Here is a 24,957-nt window from a genome sequence, read left to right on the forward strand (position 1 = left end):
TATGATAGCAAATGAGATTTTCAATGAGACACCATGAATCCACTCTAATATGCTATCATAGAATCCACGCAGAAAATGATCTTCACTGCACCAAATCATTCTCTTTGGTACACCAAACCAACCTCCTTAAATACAGACTGTTCAGTCTAAATCCTTCCTAACCCAGTCTTCTTAGATGACCAGGAAGCAGCAGCACAAGAAAGGAAGAGCTATCAATTTTACTGATGAAGAGACTCTGCCCACAAAGCCAGTTTTGCTCATGGTCCTGCATGGAAGCTCATTTGCAACAGGTGCAAGAGAACACTTTGCTAAGATTTGCAAGCCTGCTGTACACTACATTACTGATTCACCATATGATAAGGATGAGGCCACTTCATGACAGCATTTTGAGTATGACAAAATCAGAACCTGCTTCTCCACATTGTCAAGTTAAACTTAATGACCATGAAGTGCTGATGCTACCTAATTCTCGTTCTCCATAAGTTATCGTTTCCCATATACTTTACAATAAATGCCTTACTACAATTGGCTCTGCATCTGCAGCCTTCAGACATCCACCCATGGGGATATGGAGGTTCCCCATTGCCATAAATGGATACTTCACTGCTGTCATGGAATACAAAGGATGTACTGCAGAAGGGAAAGCATGTGTGTCACAAAAAGGAGTCTCAATATTGGGCTAGCAACATCAGAAACTTCTCCAGATAGTGTTAGACCCAAATAGCACAGAACCTGCATTACAGATGGATCATCCATATGCTGATACGATTGCTAATTTCTCTAGTGTTTTGGCTGATAGTCCTGGCACTGCCATACATTTCAAACGTAAAATTCAGATGAAGGCAAATGCAATACCTGTACAGCATAAAGTGAGGAACGTACCCATAGCATTGCGTCAACCACTTAAGAGAGAAGCTCATGAGACTGCAGCATGTTGACATGATAGAGCCGGTTGATTAATCAGAATGGGTCTCTCCCATTGTTATTGTGCAGAAATCAAATGGTACATTTCAAATGTGTGTAGATCTAAGAGATATGAACTTCAACATAGTAGCCGATTATCATCCATTACGCAGTATCAATAAAATGCTTCTTACTCTGAAAGAGGCCTCCATGTTCTTAACTTTGGACTCGTCTTCAGCCTATCATCAAATTCCTCTGCTCAAAGGTTCTTGCAAATACACAGCCTTCATTACCCCAGAGAGTCTTTTCCAATGCAAAAGACGACCTTTTGGATTAGCCTCTGTAGCTTCAGAATTTCAACAAATGATGCATGCAATTTTCAGGACTGTGGATGGCACCACTTACTTTCAGGATGACATATTAATGTATGGCAGAACTATTGAAGAGTATGATGCTAAACTGACAGAAATACTAAGAAAACTCGAACAACATGGACTACTACCTCTGCAGAGAAATATCCATTTTGCAAACACTCCGTGACGTACTTGGAATACACAACATCTCTTCTCTGAGCAGCAGTGATTGGGCCCCTGCCTTCCCTGGTGGCCAGGAGGAGAAGGGGTGGGATCAGGTCCAGCATCAGATGGCCAATAACTCCAGGTCCTGGGAACTTTGAGCAGCCCCCTGTGCCCAGTGCTATGACATCATGGCCAAGAGAGGAGAGGGGAGAGAACAGATTGAACAGAACAGATTAGGAGAAGAGAACAGAACAGATTAGGAGAGGAGAGCTGGTCTTGTGGTAGCAAGCATGACTTGTCCCCATAGCTAAGCAGGGTCTGCCCTGGTTGCATATGAATGGGAGACTTGATGTGTGAGCACTGCAAGATATTCCCCTCAGGGGATGGAGCCGCTCTGGGAAGAGCAGAAGGTTCCAGGTTCCCTCCCTGGCTTCACCAAGATAGGGCTGAGAGAGATTCCTGCCTGCAACCTTGGCGAAGCCACTGCCCGTCTGTGAAGACAATACTGAGCTAGATAGACCAATGGTCTGACTCAGTATATGGCAGTTTCCTATGTAGATTGGTCTTCCCTTTAGAAACAGGTATGACCCCGCACTTGGAAGCAGTAGATGTGCTCTGCCCTATCGACACGATTGAGACCAGGCCTCCTCCGCAGTGGTGGGGAAAGCCCTCTATGGGTTGACCTCTGTGCTGGTGCTTTAACTGGAGCTCTCATACCTCACAGCGCAACTTGATGTGGCAGTGGCTTCCATCTGTGGAGGGCCTCCACACCCTGATGGCTGGCACCAATCTAACCTGTCAGTGCCAGGAGCATTCCTGCCCGGGGGTGAGCATGTTTTGGGGAGGTGCTGTTTTGCCGTACCCTTTCACTGCCCTGCAGCTGTGGATCTGGCCTTCTACAGCTCCCGAGGTTCTGTCCTTCCTGCCCTGCCCAAGGTGGGAGGCTCCTTTGTTGTCCAACCTGCCATGTAGTGGCCCCCTGCATCCTCCCAGTGCCATGCCACCGGGTGCCTCCTCTTTGGGTCCCCACCTGAGCGCTGCTCAGCAGTGTGGCTACTTGGTTGATCCTGCCAGTAGCATATGCTTGTCTCAAAGACTAAACTATGCGCATGTCTAAGTGCACATGGGTGTTACAATTAAACTGCGAACAGCTCATAAAATCAGTTATGGTTCCTTGGTTGTTCCAACCATCACTTTGATAACTGTGGTAATTCTAGAGCTATAACATGCCAAGGAATGCTGACCTCTAGGGATGTGTGCATTTATCAAACTAAAAACAACCTGGGCTCACCTGGCCACTTTGGTGACCCCAGATAACCTCGGGTTAATCGCACACCCCTGTGGGCATAGCAAATTTAAATGTCTGTTCTATCAACTTCTGATAGTACTTTCTGTACCTACCATGGTAACCACGGGAAAACAGAGAATCAGGGTTCAATTCCGAAGAAGGAGCATGTGAAATGGCTACCACATCTATGTAAGGCAGAGGCATGCATTATTCCCATGAACCACTGGGCAGCTTCCGGGAAACGAAAATCTTTGGGTTTGGGGGCGAGTATGGTTGCAAAGATTAAATTTAAAAGGATTCACGGAAAGGTACCACCAGGAGCGGAGCCTGGGGCTTAATTTGATTCAATACAGGAAACCTCACCTGGCCTGGACATGGAAAGGATTGACAGATTGACTTTCTCAATTCTGTGGGTGGTGGTGTATGGCTGTTCTTAGTTGGTGGAGCAATTTGTCTGGTTAATTCCCTTAACGAACGAGACTCTGGCATGCCAACTAGATATGCAACCCCCAAATATTCAGTGTCCAACTTCTGAGAAGGACAAGTGGTATGTAGCCACCCAAGATTGAGAAACAACATGTCTGTGATGCCCTTTGATTTCTGGAGGTACACACATGCTACACTGACTGGCTCTGCGTGTCTTTACCCTATGTCTACAGGTGTGGGTAATCTGTTGAACCACATGTTTGATGGGGATTGCAATTATTCCCCAAGAATGAGGAATTCCCAGTAAGTGTGCATCATAAGTTCTTGTTGATTTAAGTCCCTGCCCTCTGTACACAACGACCATCACAACTAACAATTGGATGGTTTAGTGAAGTCTTTGGATCAGCCCTGGTGGGGCACAGAGAAGATGGTGGAACCTGACTTTCTAGAAGAAGTAAAAATCATGTTTCCATAGGTGAACCTGTGGAAAGATCAATTAATGGGACTGGGGAAGTGCTGGAGTTGGGTGTCCACCCCTGCACTCCCTGACACAGTCTTGACACCCTGTTGAGGGGGCCAGGTGGCGTTGCCTGAGTGAGGCTCCCCTGGTGTCATGTATACGGTGGCCACCCCATCTCTGTGCCATCCCTGTCTATGGGAGGGGACAGATGAGATAGGCACGCACATTTTGTGCATGACTCCATAGGGATTGCAGATGGGACTGCCTGTCTAGCATGCAGGACTGTCTGGGCAAGCCCACCTCCAATTTGGCTGGTGCTCCCCAGGCCCCCACCAGTGCCAAAACTGAGGGAAAGCCTGGATGGTGTGGTGGTTGGATCTCTGGCTCCCTGGATGCCCCTTTGGAAACGGGAGCTGGCAGCCAGTGAGAGCACTGGTTACTGGGGACCATCCTTTATTGGAGGAATGAGGCCTTGTTACCTTACACCCAAGTGTCATGTACCTGTTACCCTCTGGGGCAGTGGTTTAAAGACTCAGGTGGCCCCTCCTGGATGCGAAGGGGATTGGGAGCTGGGCCTTGTCCTGGCCCCCCTTTCTCTGTACTATGAGACTGTCTCACACTGAACCTGAGAGCCTGGTCCACCAAACAAACCCCTGTGCTTTTTTGTGAAAGAGCAACTGAGGTGTAGTTCTAGGACCCATGCTGCCGCCGGCGGGATAGCTTCAGCCAAGCAGGGGCTGACCCCACACATTCCCTGAAGAAGAAATGAGAAGGTGCAAATGAAAAGCCAACCCTTACAACTCTTAGCAGTAGATCACTCTACTTGTGCACCGAAGAATGGAGCTAGCTGCGAGAATTAATGTGAATTGTAAGACATATTGATCATTGATACTTTGAATGCAATTGCAGACCTGCATTTCCCCCAGGGCTATGCCTGTCTGAGCATTGCTTGGCAGTCAACTGTCCTGTGGCTGCTGCCTTGGTCAGAGCTGGAAGCCTTCCAAGGTGACAGGATAGGTACCTAGGTCCCCCTAAATCCAGATGAGACAGCCTTGGGGCTTCCAGTCTGGGCAGTTGATCCCTCACTCATGCTGGCCAGTCATGCCACAGCCATTTTCTAGGCCATCTGCCCTCCCTTGGGAAAGAGTATCCTGGCTGGGGTATGCATGGCCAATGTCTGGGTGCTAGCAGCTGAAATAAGAGCATTCTCATGTGGCTGTCTATGGGTCTCTCACAGGGCTGCCCACCCAGGGATATATCTCCAACACCAGCCAGCACATCTGTGCCAGAATGAGGCTGGCTGTACTGCCTTCATCCCTTCTGGGCCAGGCCTCTGGTTGTGTGAGCACAGCATGGTAGAAAATGGGGAGACATCCCCATCAGCTGCTGTGCCCCCATCCCATCTGTGACCACAGATTAGATGTGGCGACCCACCGAATTTAAGCATTAATAAGCAGAAGATGGAAAAACTAACTAGGATTCCCTCAGTAATGGTGGGTAAGCAGGGAAGAACCCTGCATAACACACACAACCCGCCCGTGGTAGGGACATGGGTATGTGGAGTACATAAAACCCTCTCCCTGGTGTTACTCTTCTGGGGGAGGCACAAGTCCTTCTGACTGAGGCACAGCCCAAGGACGGTGTGAGGCCAGAAGTCAGCCTTGGGACGCAGGGACTGGAATGTAGCTCCCAAAACAGATGGTAAACTCCATCTAAATACTGACACAAGACCATTAGTCAACAAGTATAGTAAAGTTGAAAAGAACTTTAAACAGATATCTCAAGTGGGCATGAAACTTTTCAGAGATAAATGGTAGGGTCTATGCAGTCTGCCCAGAGGATTCAAGCTGGCAGGAAACGTCAGTTGGCCCAGGCTGATGGATTTCCTCCCTTCTCAACCCCCTCATGGGGAGGGGGCTCTGGTGGGGGGGGTTGCCTCCCACATAGCCCCAACCCCCATTGGGAGCATTTGTGCTGTGGTATTCTATCTAGTCTAGTAATCTTTTATTTTATGTTGTTGAGAAGTTTGTTCCAGTGAGGATTCTGTAGAGAGTGAGTGGGTGGAGTGGAGTCAAAAAGGGAAAGGGAGGAAAGGGAAGAGGAGCAGGAGATAGAGTTGTTTCTGAATAAACCTTTAGTTAAATCTACATGAGATTTCTTTGAGTTTGTGAGGGAAGCAGCTATAAAACAGGGACAAATGATATCAATGTATTTAGCCTTAGGTCCCCCTTTGAAGAACTCTAAATTGTCCAATTTGCTTGAAACTGAATGGTTCTCACAACAATTTCATAAATTTAGATGCCACCTTGCTAAAACAAACTTATACTGAAAGATATAGCAAGTATGCAACTATTTGGATCATAGCCAGCATGTATGCATGTCCCCAATGATGGTAGGTTCCCAAAGCAGAAAACATGCTTTAATTTTTGTTAAATGTAATGTTTTAAAACAATAAAGCTAGCAAGTTAGCCAATTTAAAAATAAGCATTAAATCTAGCAACGTAATTATTGGACATAAAATACTAAAGCATTTAAATTTAAAATGCTAACAAACCTGTGATATGCAGTTAGGGAAGTATATAAAAACGTTAACAAGAGGTACATTTGGATTTGAACAGATTCACAACCCAATTAAACCAGACTTCTTGGATTTAAGACACTTCAGCTTAGTTTCTTCATCTCAAAATGTTCAGTGGGGTGTACAACCCAGTTCTTTCCATGGTTACTCAAAAGTCCCACTTAGTTCAATGAAGACGATGCTAAGTGTGCATAAGATTGCAGTCTCAGGCTGTATAATGTGGGTTCACACAATAACTGCAACCATCGAGCAACTACCTTGTGAGCAACCATCTTGACATAGTATTTGCTTACCTGGAAAGAACGAGTTGCCATTCCTCGACACCTATACTAAGACATAGTTTAAGAAACACCTGCAGTGGAACTTACACAGCAACAACAGAGATATCTATGTAACACCATGGAAGGTTCAGTTGTTTCCATTGTATTGTTCTTGTTATACTCCTTACAACAAACCTCAAAAGGTGAGTAGTATTATCCCCTTATGGCAGATGTGAGCATGAGAAACTGGCTTGCCTAAGACCACCTCATGAGTTTGTGACCAGAGGCAGGGTCTGCATGAGGGTCTTCCTGGTTATTAGCCACTACACTACACCAGCTGTCATGCTGCACTACACCCTTCTCCTACTATCACAATGGCTGATAAATCCTTTCACTTCTGCAAGTCCCAAGTCAATCTGGATAAGCTCCAGAATAATTGCCATAATAAAAATACAAAGTGACAAATATGGACCTGCAACACAGTATTTCAGTATATCCCTGATGTGAATGTGTTTCCTGAGCATGGTAAATGTTTTAAGTATCCTTTCCCCGCCAGAAACAGAAAAGTTTGTGTGCATTTTGCAAAAGTATTTTTCAAGCTGAGAAATGTCCAGCTTTTCTTCTTTTGTTCAAGTCCTCTTTACCATCCCCTCTTCATTACTGAGTTCCATTAGAGCCACCAGGGTAAAGGAAATCCACTAGTCTACTTGTCCATGATGAGTGAAAAATGATGCCTCACAAGCAAAAGAAATCCTGACATAGGAACATAGGAAACTGCCATATACTGAGTGAGTCAGACCATTGCTTCTATCTAGCTCAGTATTGTCTTCACAGACTGGCAGCAGCTTCTCCAAGGTTGCAGACAGGAATCTCTCTCATCCCTGTCTTGGAGAAACCAGAGAGGGATGTACTACCAACCTAGCTTGACGAGTAAAACTTTTGTCTGGCTGGTGAACAGAGCCAACATTTCTTGGCCCCTGAGCTCAAGTCTCCTGGTTATCTGACAAGTGTGCTCTGAGTCTGTGAACATTCTGCTCCATTGAGTTACACTGGGGCAGTCTGGGGTGTGTGGAATTGGCTCCCTTAAAATGCTTTTCTTCAAATATTTGTGAAACTGACAGGTCTGTGGATTATCCAGAGTCTGCCAGTACATCTCTCTCACCCTCAGGTGTTCTGGTTAGTAGTAATAATCTTTATTACAGTCACAGACCAGAGAGATCACAACACAAACAGCCAATAATCATTATGGGAGAGCAATGAGCTCTTGCCGAGTTCTACATACAGACAAGCAAAGTTTGGCAACAGAGTAAATATTGTAGAAAATATCTGTATGTCCTGGAAAATCAATACAAGTTATATATACTTGGCACAAATATTTCTATAAAATCACAATGTAATAAAACATGGGCCATTGTTTCAATGGCACCCATGCCACACTGGCAAAGTGATCTGCATCAGTAATTTTCTTACATATTCCTTCCAAAACATGGGTAAAATATTAAAACAAGCTAATGTTTAGTATTATTATTACATTTATATCCCACTCTTCCTCCAAGGAGCCCAGAGCCATGATACTAGCTGGGTGACTCTGCACCAGTCACTTCTCTCTCAGCCTAACCTACTTCACAGGGTTGTTGTGAAAGACAAACTCAAGTATGTAGTACACTGCTCTGGGCTCCTTGGAGGAAGAGCGGGATATAAATGTAATAATAATAATTCAGCCTAACTCCCCTGCAAAATGTAACCTCTTTTGGGAGAAGGCCCTGGGTACTTTCAAAACACGAGTTCTTATGAATCGTACACAGTAAAAGAAGTACAGTGGTCCCTCGACTTACAAACTACTCAACATCCGTAGTTTTCAACTTACGAACGACAAAAATGACCGGAAGTCGTTGCCGGTTTAGATGCGGCTTCCTCGACTTACGAATTTTTAGATGCGGCTTCCTCGACTTACGAATGTTTCCAGACCTCCGTGGGTGCGCTTTTCGACTTACGAAAATTTCGACCTACGAACGTGCGTTCGGAACGGATTAACTTCGTAAGTCGAGGGACCACTGTAGGTGGTGGTCTACCAAAGACCCTTAAGATTGCCCCACAACTTCTGACTAGAAATTAGATCAAAAGCAAACCTAAATTTAAAAAAGCAGCATATAAAGTGGAACTGGGATTAGACCTATATTATTCAACCATGTGCTGCAAAATTAGAGCACGATCTAGTGGGGAACGGCCAGCTCTTGAAGTCAGTCTGTTCTTCAGCCAGTATATGTTCTGACACCAGCCAACCCAAGCCAGGTGTTCTGACTTTGCATCCATTTGGATCATAATGTTTCCAGGTATTTTAGAAATAGATATAGATTGTGGAAAAGCAAGGTTGGCCTTAAATTGCTAAGATATTCAGAATGTCGTTTATACTAGCCCCCCCACCCACAACCATGAAACTTGAAACTTTAAATTTTTAAAACTTCTACATATTCAGCTATGTACATATGGAAATTTTTTGTACGTTATTTCACTTTATGCTTTCACTGTTCATTAGTTCCTAAGTACACAGTATTAATCAAAGAATCTGACAAATACATGTGGTGGTCAAACTGTAAAATAGGACTAAAACAAAAAAGAAATCAGAATAGGATAAATAAGTTCTATCTCAGCATGTTCTCCATAAATCTGTGCTAAATAAAGTATGTTAGTTGTCATCCTCCCAGAGAAGAAAATATTGCTCAAATTCTCTTCACCAAGACATATGCTATAGTCATGGAGATGAATTCTGACCTCAAGCACACATGTACCTCATAAAGAACAAAAAACACAACCCTATAAACACAGCTCAAGAGCACAAAATTGATTTCCCAGGATAAACATAAAATTGTATTAGCACACTTTACTTACCCTTACAACACTTGCTTTAATTCCAAAAAAGGTCAATAGGCTACCCTTCTGGATTACTGCAGATCACTTTAAATCATCACTGAACCTTTTCTCGTGTTCAATGTGCATGACTGAGCTAACCAAAAATAAAATAAGACAAGCTATTCAAGTACCACCAAATGACTGGTTATGAATCAAAATATATAAAGACCAAAAAGAAAGTTCCCAAGTCATCAGCTATAGTGTAAAGAGTGAAATATTGGATAATCTAGATACTGGAGCATAACTGAAACAAAACCTCCAATTACATACATTGGGAAGCATCCAGACTAGTACTTCCATGAACAGAAGGATGTTTCGCTTGCAGAAAGGGATGCAAACCCCATTCAGCGTGCAGCTCCTTGAAAATACATCACTGTGGGTTCAAGGACACAAGGAACAAGTTTGAGGGCTGCAGCCAATAGGGTTGTATTGACAGATAATATTTTTAATTATCATCATCTTTATTTATTAGCCGCCCTATTACAAATTGTTCTCTGGGCAGCTCACGACAGATGATGAAATCCTACAATGAAAACACATAACACTAAATCACAACAGTCAAAAGAGGTGAAAAGAAAATACAAAAGTATAATACAAAGCAGTTTAAAAATTCATTTTAAAATTAGTTTAAGATCAGATCAAATATGAAAACTAGAATTTAAGAGGCCTGGGTGAATAGAAAAGGTCTTTACCAGGCATCTAAAAGACCAAAATGATGAAGCCAGGCGAACCTTACTGAGGAGGCTATTCCATAAACAGGCTGCAACCACCGAAAAGGCCCTCTCCCTAGTAGCCACTATATAGCCTCTTTCCCCCTTGTACAAGTGGAATGTCTTTTGTTCATAGAAACACCAGTCTGAATACCGTGTGCTGAACCAGGGTGGATTTGATTTAAATCAAACTGATTTAAATCATGATTTAAATCACTAGCAGGGTGGATAAAAATCAATGATTTTTTTAAAAAAATAAAATAAAATCAGATTTTTTGATTTAAATTGGATTTTTTAAATTTAAATCGGATTTTTTGATTTTTTTAAAAAAAATCATTGATTTTTATCCACCCTGCTAGTGATTTAAATCATGATTTAAATCAGTTTGATTTAAATCAAATCCACCCTGCGCTGAACACAGTTCAGCATACATTAGAAGCCACACCACTTAATTATTTAACCTGTCCACCCCAGCCCTCCAGTACAACACACTACTGATCTGGGTGGCTAACAGTAACTGACACAATATAAATTAATAAATGTATAATTAAAAAGCCCAATTAAAACCAGATGTACAAGAAATTTAAGAACCCACTAGATACCTAAAATCTAATACCTTCTTTTTCAGCAGCATTCTAGAGCTTCCAAATTATCTTCAAGGACAGCTCCATATAGAACACATTTCAATAATCCAACCCAGAAGTTACCTATACATGGTCTGATTGAAGTCAGATCTGACTTCTCCAAGTAGGGTCACAGGTGGCATATCAGCTTAAGCTGGTAAAAAGACACATCTGACCATCGCCCAGAGCCTCCAGTACAGCACTGAGTCCAAGAGGACCCCAAGCTATTAACTTGGCCTTTCGGGGAGTTTCATCCCATCCAAGACCAGATTTACCTTACTACTCAGATAACTGGCTTTACTGAGCCAGAATACCTCTGTCTTATCTTATCTGGATTAAGTTTCCATTTTTTTGCACCCATCCAACCGAGAATAGTCTCCACACACTGGTTCAAAACATCAATTGCTTCCCTGGTATCAGCTATTTAAATGATAGGTTGAGCTGGGTGTCATCAGAAGACTAATGACACCACAGCCCATACCTACAGATGATCTTTCCGAGGGGTTTCATGCATATATCAAATAGCATAGGAGACGTAACAGACCCCTGCAGCACCCCACAGACCAGTTGACAAGGGTTGGAGTAGGCATCTCCCAACATCATGCTACTAGACTCACTCACTATGCCATTCTGGGTGCCTCAATGTACCCCTCAAACTTAGCCACTAGTAGACTTGCACAGTAGACTGGTGCAAATTCTTACACCCAACTTTTCTATGGTAAGGCTGGTGCTGATGCAGGTTTAAACAGTTACTGCTAACCAGGTTTCATCCTTAAATGATTTGAAACTAGGGTTTGAAACTGGTTTATAGAAAAACCTGATTAGCACAAATCATAGTTAAGGCTGGTACAATGCAAGTCTTAATCCTGGCTAAGGCAGACTGAAGGGAGAAAGAGGTAGAGTTCACACCAGTGACAGAAAATGGTGTGATCCCATGGACTGCTCCCAAGCCATATTAAAGCTATCAGGAGCATAATACGTACCCTTGTCTCAAGTCCTACAAAAACAATAACTTTTCAGAGATTTCTCTACAGACCTTCAATATGAATATTTTCAGTATTCAATAACAAAAATATCAAACACATAAGAGTAAACAATAGAGAAGGTAAAACTTTGGGATGCCTGGGAGAGTTCCACATTTGGCCCACAACTGAAATAGCCTTATCTCGAATCACTACCAACCACACTTGCTGGAGGCACCTGGAGAATTGTCCCTGAAGATTACCACTGTGCAAAGGCAGGTTGATGTGAAAATAGATGTTGCTTCAGATACCCAGATCCATGTAGGTAAATGGTAAAGTGTGCCATCAAGTCAATTTCGACTCCTGGTGCCCAGAGCCCTGTGGTTTTCTTTGGTAGAATACAGGAGGAGTCTATCATTGCCTCCTCCTGTGCAGTATGAGATGATGCCTTTCAGCATTTTCCTATATCGCTGCTGCCAGATATAGTACCAGTGGAGATTCAAACGGGCAACTTTCTACTTGTTAGTCAAGCATTTCCTCGCTGTGCCACTTAAGGTGGCCATATGCATTAGGACCTCAGTTGGTTAAAGGTCGTTGGTGCATCTTAGGCTATAATGACAAAGCTGAGACTGTAAGCACCACCACCACCCACATCCAAAATGCAAACTCGATTCTTTAGGGGGTACACATACCCAGACAGAACAGATTGAGCACCATCTCCTTCAGAAGATGAATCAACTACCCACAGTACCTCTAGCTTAAATTCTCTGATTTAGCCTAGCTATAAACTTAGGAGAAAGGCTCAGCAATTTCAAAAGAAATTTATTCCAAGCATGCCTGGAAGAATCAAGTCTCACTGATTTTAATAGAACTTCAACAGAGACTGTAGTCACCAGTTTCTTTAACTGGATTTGAGGAGACAGGTCAAAAAAGAAATATTAAGAATCTGTCTTGTAAAGTCACCTTCCACTATGAAAGCAGATTACACAGAAATTAGCTTCCAGTGCTAGGAATAGTTGAAATAAAATTATAGTATCCTGTAGTTTCTTACCCCACCCCCCAATAAAAACAAAATTGCATTATAGCAATTTTACATACATCATAACATACACTTTTAAAAATCAACTTTGCTCTATTTAAATTACAGAAGCCTAAATAAAAATGTACTAAATGCAAGAATGCACAGAAGTCCAGGGGCCAGCTTATAGCACAGTTCCTCTTACCAAATTTCCACCAATACTCTAGAAGTCCAAACCTTACAATGCTAAAAAAGAAGGGACAGTTCTAGAGCTTCCACATGTATTGTTCCAACTTTCCAAATTATTCTGTGGAACTGAAAGTTGCCCAGAATTTTTTACATTAATCAGAATGTTCTAGGACTATTTTAAAAAACTTTTTTATTTAAAATTTATTTATCATATAATATGTATTTATATCAACTCATTTTAAAATTCCAAACTTTTTATGTGTGATTGTTTGAAGTACAAGCCTTTGAGAGGATATGTTCTCTATAGCAGATGTCAGTCTTTACATTCCACTTGTGATCAAAAAAATAACTGAACAATTTCTGCATATGCCTTTTCCAGTTTCCAGGTCTCATGTGTGTCCGTCTCACTCACACAAATTTTTATTACATTTCAACATTCTAAAGACTATGAGAAGTGCTAGATATGCGACCAAGAATCATTAGAGCAATGCTTTTCAATGAGGTGGTACCCTGCCTCGCTTCACCACGAACATGACACTCGTCTGCCTGACCCAATCCTGTTGGAAATAGAGATGACTAAAGTGGCAGTTCATGGTGCAGCAGTACAGCAACCCAGTGGATTCAAGGGAGGCATAGTTAGGCAAGAAGAGCAGAGAAGGTAGAAGCAACTAGAGAAGCCTCTTCCACACAGTTCTCCCTGCCAAGAAGGATACGCTGCTGTATTTGTAGCAGCAGGACTCACAAAAGTGGTACTTGCCCACACCCCCAAATCAAAAAGCTCTGCTGCAGATAATTTTTTGGGAGTTGCTTTGCATCCCTTGTAAAGCATGTGTTCTTGCCAGTATCTTATATAGGAAAAGCTAAAATTCTTCCACACAAAAAAGGACAATTCGAATGAAATATAATTTAACTAAATAATAGACATGTGTGCACTTCTTAATTACATAATTAATTAAGTAGTGAACACTTGGGCATATGTTAAACTGGAGAATATCTGACCCAAAAGATTGTGATCTGTGACTAATAGTTTAACGCCAATGGAAGGTTGGGGGGTGGGGGTCATGAAAGAACTGGGCAAGGAGTCATTGGTATATACTCTAAAACTCAGGAAGTAGTTATTCTTCCAGAACCTATTATTCTTGCATATGCAACTAAACCTGAATATAAACAGTTAAAAAAAAAAAACCCATATGAAAGGCATAAGAATTCTACCTTGCTAATGCAATCCAAATAAGCACACAGAATTTGCCCTCTAGCTAGTAATTAATCATACAAGACAGACAAAAAATGTTTTAATCCAATCTCATTCTGTTCAACCTCTTGTATTATATACTTTACAATAGTGTCTAGTTTGCTTTGATTTTTTTCTCAATTGCCAATTCATGGTACCTTTTTAAAAACGAAACACAAGGACTGAACAAAACCTGGAACATTTTTTTAAAAAATGTTGATATTGAGGCTGTGGAAATCTCCCAATCTCCCTTGGTGCGAGGACTGGGTACAGGACCTGCTTAATCTTGCGGCACATGAAAAATGGGCCCTCTTAAAAGTAAATAAATTGGATAAATGGTCTGAAATTTGGGATAACTTTCTTAATCTTTTCTTAGAATAAGAATCCTTCTGACCTATCCACATCTTCTAGTGCAATGGTGATTCTCCCTTCTTCTCTTCCTTTTTTCCTCTTCTGTCTGTCTGTCTTTCTTTCCCCTTCCTCTTCTTTCTGGGGTGGTGGTGGTGGTGGTGGGGTGGGAGGCAATTTGGGCATGTTGTTGCAAAATATAAAATGTTATAAAATGTTTAAAAACTTTAAATTTTTTAAAAAATACAGAAATGTATACCAATACAAGGTGAAAGAAACATTGGTCTTACCATGAAGGGTTCTTTTTCCCTGAAGTAGGAGATCCTCAGATAGGGTGATGAACTGCGCATGCTCAAGACAGAACTGGAATCATGTGATTTGATTGTAGGTGTGGTTGCCTCCTAGCCCCAGTTCCAGGAATGAGGATCGAGGTATAGTGATGTGATGGGAGAGAGCTCATAGGTAAAAGTGTGTAAGGGCTCAAAACGACAGAGAGATCATGAATTGTGAAAAAACACATTAAACGAGATTGTGAAAGCCACATTAACATAGAAAATGAGATAACAGAGGTCTAAATACTATGACCCCTGAAAACAGCCTCGGGGGGGAACCCCAGAAGGGACCTGTCCCAACTATGAAATAGATGCTTAGGTAGTACAAGCATCCCCCAGCCCAGAAAATTACATCTGGGCGGGGCTGAGGATCTCCTACTTCAGGGGAAAAGAACCCTTCATGGTAAGACCAATGTTTCTTTTTCCCTTGAGTAGGAGATCCTCAGATAGGGACGTGCCCAAGCTGAGAACAAGATCTTGGGATGGGAAGGATGTAATTAGACCACCTGTTGGAGGATGGTGCGACCAAATGCTGCTTGGTCCTGAGTGAAATCAGATATTTTATAATGTCTTATGAAAGGCGTGGTAGAAGACCAGGTAGCCGCCCTGCATATTTCCGAGAGCGGGACGTGGGCCGAGAAAGCCGTTGAGGCAGCTGCACTTCTGGTTGAATGCACGGTCACTCCACTAGGAGGGGGGAGATGAAGAGCCGCATAGGCCATATGTATGCATGACTTGATCCACCCTGCTAAAGTGGCTTTAGACACCCTGTTACCGATGTTAGACGGTTGAAATGATACGAAGAGGGCATCAGAGCGGCGAATCTCCTTGGTACGGCAGTGCTCTGCGCACGTTGAGCTTGTGCCACAACTGTTCCTTAGGATGTACTGGTGCTGGGCAGAAGGACAGGAGAACAATAACTTGTGCTCTGTGGAATGTCGAATTAACCTTAGGGAGAAAGGTTGGATCCAATCGAAGACCAACTGAGTCAGAATGGAATGTACAAAACTCCTTTCGTGCTGAGAGTGCGCCTAATTCTGAGACCCTGTGAGCAGAAGTCACCGCTACTAGAAAAATTAACTTAAACAATAATATCCGCAAGGGATAGATGATATTGACTCGAACAGCTCCCTCGTGAGGGCATTGAGGACACGGTTCAAATTCCAGGATGGAAAATGTCTAAGTGGGGGAGGCGCCAGATTTGTGGCTCCCCGCAGGAATCTGGATAGGTGTGGATGAAGATATACCTGACCTGCTGACGAGGCAGAGAGCTGAAGCACGGATGCTAGGGCTGAGGCCTGGTGCTTGAGAGTACTAACTAGGACGCAATCCCATGTCCAGGCCCGCCTGGAGGAAGTCAAGAACCTCTGTGATGCCCGATGTCAAAGGGTCTTTCCCGTGATCCTGAGTCCATCGTAGAAAAGCTGACCACGTCGACTGGTACACCCTGATAGTGGATGGCCGCTGTGAGGCTAGGATGGTGGCTTGAACACTTGCAGATTATCCTCTTGCTGCTAACTTCGCGCGCTCAGCCTCCAGGCAGCTAATTGTAACCACTGAGGGTCTGGATGCAGTAGAGGACCCTGGTGTAACAGATCTGGATGGTTTGGAAGACGCCATGGAGGAGCCGCCGCTAAGCTGATGAGATCTGGAAACCACGGGCGGCGAGGCCAGAAAAGGGCTACAAGAATTAACTCCGCCTTCTCCAGCCGAAGCTTCTGGATGACCTTCATGATTACGGGAACTGGTGGGAAGGCATAAAGAAGAACGTTTGGCCATTGAGGGTGCAGAGCGTCTGTACCCAATGCCAGAGGATCGTGGTATCTCGAGAAGAATCGCGGAAGCTGGTTGTTGCCTGGGGCAGCAAAGAGATCCACTAATGGGGTTCCTAGAATTCGCGTGAGTTGTTGGAAGACCTCCGGGTGTAAGACCCATTCGCCCGGGTCCACTGTCTCCCTGCTGAGCCAGTACGCAATCTCGTTTTCATCACCCTTGAGATGCTCGGCCAAGATCGACTGAAGGTTGGATTCCGTCCAGCTGAACAGAAGATCGGTTTCTCGCATAAGAATCGGAGACCTCGTCCCCCCTTGGTGGTTGATATGCGCCTTGACCGTAATGTTGTCCATTCGTAGGAGGACGTGGCGGTCCTGAAGGGTCTGATGGAAGTGTTGTAGTGCAAGACGCGCAGCTCGTAGCTCCAGCCAGTTTATGGGAAAGAAGGCTTCCTTGGTAGACCAGATGCCCTGTACAACCTGTCCCTGAAAGTGTGCTCCCCAACCCGAGAGGCTGGCGTCCGTCATGACTACAATCCTTCGGGGCTCCGTAAGCTGAATTCCCCGAAGAAGGGCTCGAGATAGCCACCACTGAATCGACTGTCTGACCATCTGGGAAATGTGTATGTGTTGACTTTGGGCTGCCATGATCTGATCCTGCCACAGTAGGAGGAGCCATTGAAGTGGGCGTGAGTGCCACCTCACCCAGGGAGTGCAGTCCAAGCAGGCTATCACGGCGCCAAGGGACTGCGCCAGTTTCATGATGTCCTCCTTTGGTTTGTATAGGAGCGGCAGGAGTTGTTTGACAAAACGTTCCCTGCGCTCTGGGGGCAGGGATATCGTGTTCCGTGCGGTGTCGAAGAATGCTCCCAGGTGAACCAGCTGTTGGGATGGATTCAGATGACTTTTTTCCATATTTACAACGAAGCCGTGATCCCTCAGAGCCAGTAGAGTGGTGCGAACGTTTTTGATAGCCTGGACTCTGGAGGATGCTCTGATGAGCAGATCGTCCAAGTACGGATGAAGTCCCACCCCCTGAAGGCGGAGGGACGATACTAGGGAAATCATCAATTTCGTGAACACCCTTGGGGCTGATGCTAGACCAAAAGGAAGGGCACAGTATTGAAAGTGACTTCCGTCGTATACGAAGCGAAGGAATTTCCGATCGGTGGGTCTGATGGGCACATGGAGGTAAGCTTCCAAGAGATCCACAGAAGCCAGATAGTCCCCTCTCCTTACCGCCTCCTTTATGGTGCGGAGAGACTCCATACAAAACTTTTTCTTTCGGACGAAGTGGTTGAAAGCCTTGAGGTCCAGTACCGCCCTCCAAGAACCGTCCTTTTGGGGAACCAGAAAAAGGATAGAATAGGTCCCCTGGAAGCTTTGGGATGGAGGGACATATTCTATTGCCTTGATCTGGAGAAGATGTTGTACCGCTTGCTGCATCCAATGATGTTTCTGAGGAACGGAAGATCTTGGTATGAGGATGAAGTGGGAAGATGGGTAAGATATTAGACCTATGGTGTATCCATTGGAGAACGTTTCCAGTACCCACTTGTCTGTTGCTGTCGACATCCAGGTCAGGGCGAAGTGCGACAGCCTTCCTCCCACTGGAATGGAGTCATTGCTTTCGATGTCGATAGTAGGGGGTAAATGGATGGGAGGATGTTCCACGTGCCTGGACCCTGGATCGCTGTCTCCACTGCGATCTGTTGAAACCCCTAGGAGCCGTGGATCGGAAATCCCTGGATTGGTATGATTGATTGAAATGGTAGGGCTGGTTGAACTGTTGCCTGAAGGGATGAAAGGAACTGTGACCACCTCTAAAGGATGGTCTGAAATCCCTTCGTGTGGACGGCATGACCTTCTTCTTATACTTTGTGTCTACGAGGATTGGTTCCAATGCCGGGCCGAAGAGAGAAGACCCAACGAACGGTGCTGAAGTCAAAGCCAACTTGAACTTGGAATCAACGTTCCAGGACTTCAGCCACAGGGTCCTGCGAACTGCCACTCCTGCTACCAGCGCCCTAGAGGAGTGCTGGATGATGTCCAAACTGGAGTCGGCGGTTAATGCCGCAGCCTTGGCCATTTTATTGATGCCCTGGTGTAGTTTAGGTAGCTCCGGGGGAACCAGCTTAACCAATTCTTTAGCCCATAGGACCGACGCCCGAGCGAAAATGGAATTAGTTGTGGCCATTTTTATGGTGGCGGTGGAAGCATCGTGTGCCTTCTTTAAAAGCACATCACAGCGCCTGTCTTCTTTAGACTTTAGTTGCTCCTGGTGTTCCGAATGGACCACAGCCCTCAACACCATTTGGACCACCGGGGGGTCTACCCTGGGGGTAGCCAGAAGTTTGGACACCTCTGAAGGTAGCTGGTAATGCTTTTTGGGTAAGTTGCCTATGGGTTTGAAGGATGTGGGCCGTTGCCACTCCGCACTCATTACCCGCTGAAACAGTGGAGGGAAAGGTACCACTGGGTTAACCGGATCTGTGGGAAGAAAAACCTGCTGGTCAAGGGTAGTAGTTGTAGCTGTAACTTCTGAGGGAGAAACATCATTAATAGTGCGTTTCGCCTTAGCCAGTAATACCTCAAAATCTGTGGACGAAAAAAGCCTCATGGAGTTAGTTATAGGAGGAGCTATCTCCTCTTCCGAAAGTTCCCCCTCTTCCTTCCCAGAGTCTACAGGATCCCTAGGGACCAAAGGTAGGGATTGCGAGGAGTCCTCCCCAGATGATGACGGAGGAACCACCGGAGCTGTGGGTCTGACCGGTACTTGGGGTGGTGCTGGAATCGGGCCACCGGGAGGGAGGGTGGGGTGTTAGGAAGCACAGGTGCATCCGGTTTAGATGGTATCCGCTCCCTGTCAGGTGATACCGAAGAAGAAGAGGTGTACCCTTTTCACCTGACCTTGGCCCTATGTGCAGGGGGTCTAGGGAGAAACATATCACGTTCCCAGAGTGGGATGGCCCTGCACCAGGGACTAGAGTCAGGGGAAGATGAAGAAAGGTGGTAGCTGCCCTGTCTCCTAGCCCTTTTGCGTCCTCTATCCCTCAGAGATGGGAGTGGGGGAATAACCCCTTGACTAGGTACTGGGGCAATGCTTGGTAGAGGAGCAGCACCCGACAGATCAGCTATAGGCAGCAATCGGACCGCTCCCCCTGCACAATACTCGGAGTCGCAGGTGGCTCTAAACAGAACTCTCTGGCAAAAAAGTCCCTGAGCCACTGAGTGGCTTTGGGAGAGAAAGGGTCCCTACTCACAGTTTGAGATGTCTGAGGTTGCGCGGGAGGCGAGTTGGTGTGCACGTGGTCCTGCAGCGGGGAGGGAAAGCGCAGACCAGCTGGTTCCCCCTCAACCGGCGCGTCTCCATCGGGAGGAGTAACTGAAGCCGGAATAATGCCCACCGGGCTCCGGACTACAGCCTCCGCTTTCTTATGCTTGGAGCCCTTCTTCAAATGATCCTTTAGTTTGGCTCCATTTTTGCCCGCCTTTATCTTCGAGCGGCGGCAAACCGCTTGAATAAGCAGCCTCTCACTCAGCCGTTTGCGCCCCTCGGCCAGATGTACCAAGTCCTTGCGTTTCCGCCTCTTTTTGGGAGATGAGGACTGGTCATTTAGGTGCCTGGACTTCTTTAGGGCTTTGGAGGAACGTTGCCCTAGGGACTTAGAAGTCCGAGGCTGTTCGGCTGGGGCGGAAAGGCTATAGCGCCTGGCGGCGCGAAAGGAGCTTGAGCGGCTGCAGCAGAAGGCGCCAAGGGACAGGCTTTTGACGCCGTTGGGGGCAAGCTGCTGCCCAGGTGTTGCGGCAGCTGCGTGCTCTCGGACAAGGAGCCCTGCATGAGATCTTTGGCATGAGCCAATTCCATTGCCAAGTAATGGCAGAAATTAAGAAAAGGGCAGTTTTGGAGATCCAATGAGAATTAGAAATTAAAAAGTAACTTTTTTGGAGCGCAATTTATAAGCCAGATCGAGATCTGCTCTCTTCCCATCCTTGCACACTAAATAAGGTGAAAGAGGCTAGAGTAATTATGAAAGAAGTAGATTAAAAGCAACGACTAACCAGAGCTCTCTCCACAATAAGTCCTATCCCGAGCGAGACAGAACTGGAACTGGGGCTAGGAGGCAACCATGCCTACAATCAAATCACGTGATTCCAGTTCTGTCTCGAGCATGCGCAGTTCATCACCCTATCTGAGGATCTCCTACTCAGGGGAAAAATATGGAAGATACATGGTTGAGGGGACAGATTTCATTAAGGACTCCTTACTTTTTCTTATAATTTTATGTTACTACAGTTGTGTATACCTCTACTATTTCCCATAACTGAATGGTTCTATTCACTTCTATGGGGAAACAAGTAGAGGCAAATACAGAAACCTGCTATGGTGAGGGCAAAATTCACCCTTCCCTTTAGATAATTAGTGCCCATCTCTATAGGCAAGGATTCAGCAGAGAGAGATTTCGCCATTATTTAAGAATTATGTAAAGAGACACAAGTGGAAAACTTGATTTAAATCAATCCACCTTAGTCAAGGCACCTGCTCAGCACAACATAAGAAAGGAACAGACAGGAATCATATTTGGATGGACACTTCTCCACTGAGTTCTTTGGAAAGTCCAGAGAACTCAAGACAAAAGAGTGGCCAGTTGTGACCATAAGTTACAATTAACTAGAAGAGAACTAATTTAAATCATATCCCAGTTTGAAATGCATATATTTTTTAACAAGTATGTATACTAGCTGATGTTGCAACAAAACATATTAGTTTGTAATTAAACATAACCCTTCAAAAACATGAGAGCATAATCACAAACGTATGGTACTACCTAGAGACAAGATAGATTTCTGCGTGGCTTGTTCTGTGCACATGGCAAAAATATTAAGCAAAATAAATTACTTCAAGGCTAAAGACGTAACCTTATACAAACTCCTTTGGAAACACGTTCCTTTGAATAAGAGTAGGCTGTGAGTTTCCAGAATTTTGTCAGGGCTGGTAGTTAATGTACATAAGAGGGTTTCTTAATAAATAGAAAGGTCAGTGCCCACAATGTTTATCTGGTAGAATCATAAATGTTCAAAATTTGAAAAGCGTACACATTGAAGACTTCAGTTAGTTGTAAGGAATAAAAAAAATGGTCATATGGACCTTCTGGGAAAGATCCCAATGATATACTAGAGAATATCTCCTAGAATCCTGGGACTGTATTAACTTGCATCCCCAGGTCCATTTGTTTTGACCTCCAAGTCTCTGAAAAATTGTCATAGTTACAGTGGTAACAATACACAATAAATGAATTAACACAGGTTTACTTGTGCAAGACAGAACCATTGAAGAATACATAATTAGTAACTGATTTCTCCTTAACTAGGTGAGCAAGACTTATTTAAATATATGCATAGTCAGTCAAAAGTAAGTGTATAAGATTAAAGCTTCCAAATAGGATATTCATGGGGTTGTTTTAAAGTACACAGGTCCTCATACGAATAGCTGGTTTTTAAATTTTAAAGCAGACTAATATAAACTTATTTATACAAAATAAGCAAGTTCACATGGCAATAAATTCAAGCTCGCTATAACAAATACACTTTTTTGTATAGCTGAAATAATCTATTTCTTAATCAGCCCAAGGGCTTATCTGTGTAGGATACTTCCTCAGGTTCTGGTGCACACAACTGGAACCAAAATAGTCGTAACAGGAGTTTTAAGTTTTTAAAGTTATCATCCCCCCACCTGCCAATGCTCTCTCCCCAAACCATGAAGTCTATCTATATCTATATCTATATCTATATCTATATCTATATCTATATCTATATCTATATCTATATCTATATCTAAGCTTCAATTGTCTGCATATGTCCTAAAGGCAGCAAGAAGTCAGCCTGTACTGTACACACAGACTATGTAGCTCAGTTTCCTGAACATATTCAGAACTACACCGAAGACAAAATTCCTTTCCTGTCTGTGATCCAGGGATGAGTACACTATGGCCCAGGGTGGGGTGGGGATCAGTACATGTGACTATATGAAATGGATCCTAGAGGCAGTCAAGAATCAGCCCTAACAGAATTACTCCTGAACAACAGCAACCCGCACAAGTGGTGGAAGGACACATATGTAATTAGGAAAATGCTTTAATCATGATTGTGTATGAATTGCAGGCACATCCCTTTAAAACCAGGGATTACACAGCCTCTTTAACACAGAGGAGAGCAGGTTCATAGCTGCTTCTCGGCCATTCACCGAATGGTGGCACTTCTCCCAGCTATGACTGCATGCCAATGGGGCGTTTCCCAGCAAGTGACCATGCAAATGGCCACTGTGCATGCATGCAGGCCATGTGCATGCCAGTGTCAGGCAGAGGCAGCTGGGAAAATGCCCCGCTGGCATGCGGTCATAGCTGAAGGAACACTGCCATTATGGAAGTGGCAGCGAATGGAAGAGCAAGTATGGACCTGTTCTCCTCCGTGTTAAAGGGGCTGTATAAGCCCTTAGTTTTAAAGGGATGTGCCTACGATTCAGATGCCAGGTCGCATTTTGAGGACATCCCTAATGTATTACTTGTATCAGGAAGAGAGGCAGTGTATCCGCATTCTAGCCCATGTTCTATTCACATAAGAGAATTTCAAAATAACTGGCTGCAAGGGAAAACAAGAGAGAAGAGGATAAGAAAGAGCTCATATCTCCCTCACAATTGTCAATACTTCCTTGACAGCCCATCTTAGATATAAAAAATCTTGGCCATGGCTCATGTTGGTAGACCACTTCTTAAACATCATTTTGCAAATGTACTACATAGGTCTAATTCAGCATGTATCCTTCAGTTCTTTAACTCTGAATCTGAAAACTACATGATGACTGTGACACTGGGCTGTTTTCAGATCTTACACAGAGTCAAGATTAAATCCCCCCACATGGTATTTGCACATAAGGGAGAGGAGAGCTGGTCTTGTGGTAGCAAGCATGACTTGTCCCCATAGCTAAGCAGGGTCTGCCCTGGTTGCATCTGAATGGGAGACTTGATGTGTGAGCACTGCAAGATATTCCCCTCAGGGGATGAAGCCACTCTGGGAAGAGCAGAAGGTTTCAAGTTCCCTCCCTGACTTCTCCAAGATAGGGCTGAGAGAGATACCTGCCTGCAACCTTGGAGAAGCTGCTGCCAGTCTGTGAAGACAATACTGAGCTAGATAGACCAATGGTCTGACTTGGTATATGGCAGTTTCCTATGTTCCTATGTTTCCTATGTTCCTAAGGATTATTTCCAATCCTGACTTAGAACTAGCCAGGGTTGGTTATTGCCAAACCAAGAGACATCTTAGACAGTGGCAGAGTTCAGATAAAATAGGAAACTGGAGGTCCTTTTACTTCCAGTTTCCTAACCCAAATGTCCGAACCCAGGAAAATTGAGTTTGGGCGGCGGCGGGGGAAGCAACCCACAATTTCCCTCACCAAACTGGAATTTCATCACCGCAGACTCAATTTCTGCAGTGCCAGCACTACATTCAAACACTGGCACTGCAGATCAGGCACAACATTACTGGAGTTGAATGAGGAAGCTTCTCCCTCACTCCGGCCAGATTGGTGGTGCAGGCTGTCCTGTCAAGAAGGAATCCTGCACAGCTCTCTCCCCCGCATCTCTGCAGTCTCACTATCTGCAGAGGCCCATCTCCCCAGCATCCAAATGTAGATGGGGGAGGGGGAGCAGAACCGCAGGTCTGTGCTATGTCTGAAGCCAGCCAGAGTTTCAGCATAAACCAGGGTCTGAAGCTGGATTCCACATAGCAACTACATGATTGAAAGTTATGAATGAATACACACACACTTATTAGCCATAACATGAAGCTCCAGGAGGCTCTGATGTGCACTGCTATTTGTAAACAGGCTTGCTCTACAAGTGTTGGGGAATATTTTCCATACATAGAGCATTTTGCAGCAATGAAATACATTAGGTAGCACCTACTTATGCAGAGCTTTATGTGCACAATGAAAAAGCCAGACTAGGCAATATAAGGTAATGTAACTACAATTAGTCAAAATGGGTGTTGCCAACATGAGTTACACAACAGTAAGATGAAGGAATGGAAAGGAAAGGAGGAATATCACTGTGCAGCTGGTACACTTGACAGTTAATTACAATAGTAGGGCACACATATATTTAACTAGTCAGATTTGCTGATTCAGAACACTGTAAGATGAAGCAATAAGTTGCCATGAATTTTACATAATGAAAAGTCTATAGACTGTGCTTTAGAAAAGTTCTTTAAAAACCATAATTGGTTTGGGTTCCTAGAAATAAGATTTGAATGATTCTGTTCAGGCTTATGCTGCCATGTGCTTGGGGAAAACTATTAATGCAGGCTCCATCTGTGCAGAGTCTAAGCATACCAATCATTATCATGAAGTGACTGATGCAACAGCCTAGGATATC

General features: G+C 44.3%; 1 protein-coding gene across 2 annotated transcripts in view; it reads right to left on the bottom strand.

The window, feature by feature from the left end:
- UBE2E2 (ubiquitin conjugating enzyme E2 E2) overlaps positions 1-24,957 on the bottom strand; it is a 249,877-nt gene that overhangs the window by 210,493 nt on the left and 14,427 nt on the right. The gene's annotated exons all lie outside the window — the stretch shown is intronic.

The sequence above is a fragment of the Hemicordylus capensis genome, chromosome 6, assembly GCF_027244095.1.
Source record: "Hemicordylus capensis ecotype Gifberg chromosome 6, rHemCap1.1.pri, whole genome shotgun sequence".
NCBI classification, from domain to species: Eukaryota; Metazoa; Chordata; class Lepidosauria; order Squamata; family Cordylidae; genus Hemicordylus; species Hemicordylus capensis.